General features: G+C 34.5%; 1 long non-coding RNA gene across 1 annotated transcript; it reads right to left on the bottom strand.

Moving 5' to 3' along the window:
* Window positions 1-217: 217 nt before the first annotated feature.
* Window positions 218-1614, bottom strand: LOC149784526 (uncharacterized). Its single transcript, XR_016414154.1, has 2 exons — window positions 1254-1614; window positions 218-670 (listed from the first exon to the last, which is right to left on the bottom strand). It is a non-coding gene; the product is annotated as an uncharacterized LOC149784526 (long non-coding RNA).
* Window positions 1615-2814: the final 1200 nt, after the last annotated feature.

Here is a 2814-nt window from a genome sequence, read left to right as displayed (position 1 = left end):
CACCATTTGCACGGTGTTATATATATATATATATATATATATATTGTTACACGGGGGGAGTGAATGTCCCTCCGTATTTGGGTTTCGTTATCTAGGGGTTGACCGCCTTCGATGTTATTGCCCGGTTCGAGTAAATGGAAATATAAATGGTGAAACTTATAGGTGGAATAGATAGAGATCTGAGCAGGTATATAGAACAAACCAACACGAGCCCCCGTACATATAAGCAAACAATTTAATCAATATCATATAAACACTGTGAAAATTCATTACATCAGGAATGTACTCTGCTTTTAGAAATTTAACTTTCACCGAAATACAAAGAAAAACGCAAATAGATCTACATAAGATAGCCAATCTGTTACTGATAGATTTAGTTCATCATAAGATCGAGTGAACAATCGAAGTCAACGTCTTGTATGATTTCATAACCTGCTTGTCCTCAGTCTGTTTTTCCTTCCTCTGTCGCTGTTCAGACCCTTTGGATCTCGGGATGATACTTTCTACCACCCGTCTCAGGACACTCTCAAAATACTTCTTCAGAGATTAACACGTCGCAGGGTTGCGTCACAGGATTATATGTCTCACTGCCCTCTTCTCTATGCTTCTCCGTATAGGTCTCAGAATAACGTCCCTCATTCGTTCGTACGTCTTTGGAGCTATTTTCTCCCTTTTAAATAAATATAAATAGAGACAACCTAAATTTCCCGTTATTTATGAAACGGTTAATTCTTCATTATTCTCCCTCGTTATCAGATTTCACTATCAGTGCTAAACAGACGCTAAGGCTATCAATCGACTCCACATGTCCTATAATGACCCTAGTTAGTCAAATGGCTAATTCGTTACGCCTTGACCTTACACATTACCACATACACAGCGAATAAATAGGATACATCACGTCAATCAATTACTAGATCATTTCCGTCAATACACACTTATTCTTAATCATACGTGAAATCTTCTAAATTCGGCGAATTCACACGGATTCTTGAAATCATATTAACTAATGTAATGCATTAAATTCTTAGAACATAATTCTTATGCAAACAAGACGACAAATTCAAACAATTCGTCAAACTTATCTAAAGAAGATTAATGTACAACTTCCTATGCATAAACTCAACACAGTTATACTTCATAAAGCAAATTATTACACGAATGTAGAAAAAAGATTCATGCAGATACAAATAAATAACTTCAGCAAAGCATTATATATGGCATCAACAAATTACATGGAATTGTCACACTACCTTTGCCGTCAATGTTTTTCCTCCCCCTAATCGGTAGATTAGTTCGTCGGTTCCTTTCGACAATCGTCCCCTTTTTGGACAACAGTTTTACGGAAATTTCTTGCAAATTTCCGGAGTCATAACCTTTGGGTCTCCTCTTGTAGGAAAAGCTTAGACTGATGAAAATTCGATGCGGGCGATATTAAAACCTATGAAATTTTGTGTTGGAACACGCCCTCTCATTTAACGTACCAATCAGAATCAAATATCTCTGCCGCCTTTTTCCAGAGGCGCCAAAGTCAGGGTCAACTTGACCCTGGTAGTTTGAGTAACAGAGTTTCTGCATTCTCTCAATTGTGACAACTTTACCATGAAAATGAAGTTTTCCTCGTCCTAAAGTGTCCGCCTGGCTGCTGTATAAAGAAATGTTTAATTAGGAACAGAATTCTCCCTCCAAAGGACATTACCGTACACGGTAGTATGGCGATATGATACGCGCTTGTCTCCATAAATCTAATTAATGGTTGTCTGGTCTCAGCTAATGTATTCTTGTTAGATCGACATAAAATTTGCCACTTCACACACACACACACACACATGTATATATATATATATATATATATATATATATATATATATATATATATATATATATATATATATGTGTGTGTGTGTGTGTGTGTGTGTGTGTGTGTGAGAGAGAGAGAGACAGAGATGTTACTGTGTTACTATGAGAATATTTGATGTCACATGTATTGAAGGAAGTTCCTATTCAGAGGTTTCAAATTTAGTTGTCCTCAGTGCTCCTTTAATTCCTTTCTATTGTGATGTCATTTGAATACAATCCATGCTATAGTTTTTTGGTACTGTCATTTGAATACAATCCATGCTATAGATGTTTGGTAATGTCATTTAAATACAATCCATGCTATAGCTTTTTGGTACTGTCATTTGAATACAATCCATGCTATAGATGTTTGGTAATGTCATTTAAATACAATCCATGCTATGGGTTTTTGTATTGTTATTTGAATACAATCCATGCTATAGCTTTTGGTACTGTCATTTGAATACAATCCATGCTATAGGTGTTTGGTACTGTCATTTAAATACAATCCATGCTATAGTTTTTTGGTACTGTCATTTGAATACAATCCATGCTATAGTTTTTTGGTACTGTCATTTGAATACAATACTTGCTATAGTTTTTTAGTACTGTCATTTGAATACAATCCATGCTATAGTTTTTTGGTAATGTCTTTTGATTACAATCCATGCTATGGGTGTTTGTAATGTCATTTGATTACAACCCATGCTATATAGGTTGTTGGACACCATTTTCACGGCCGTAGATAAAATATACTTTTCTTTCACTTTAACATTCTACTAGAGCTGTTCCAATTATATATATATATATATATATATATATATATATATATATATATATATATATATATATATATATATATATATATATATTGTAGTAAATTTAGAGTATGTACACTCGGTTATATCGCCCCGTTTTAAGCAATTCATAGATTTGTGTGATTACCTGTTTGATTATTGGAATTCGGCGCCATGG

Source organism: Sinohyriopsis cumingii, chromosome 14 (assembly GCF_028554795.1).
Source record: "Sinohyriopsis cumingii isolate HCF-2022 chromosome 14, ASM2855479v2, whole genome shotgun sequence".
NCBI classification, from domain to species: Eukaryota; Metazoa; Mollusca; class Bivalvia; order Unionida; family Unionidae; genus Sinohyriopsis; species Sinohyriopsis cumingii.
Note: the sequence above shows the minus strand (reverse complement) of the source record. Positions and strands in the feature narration are given on the sequence as shown.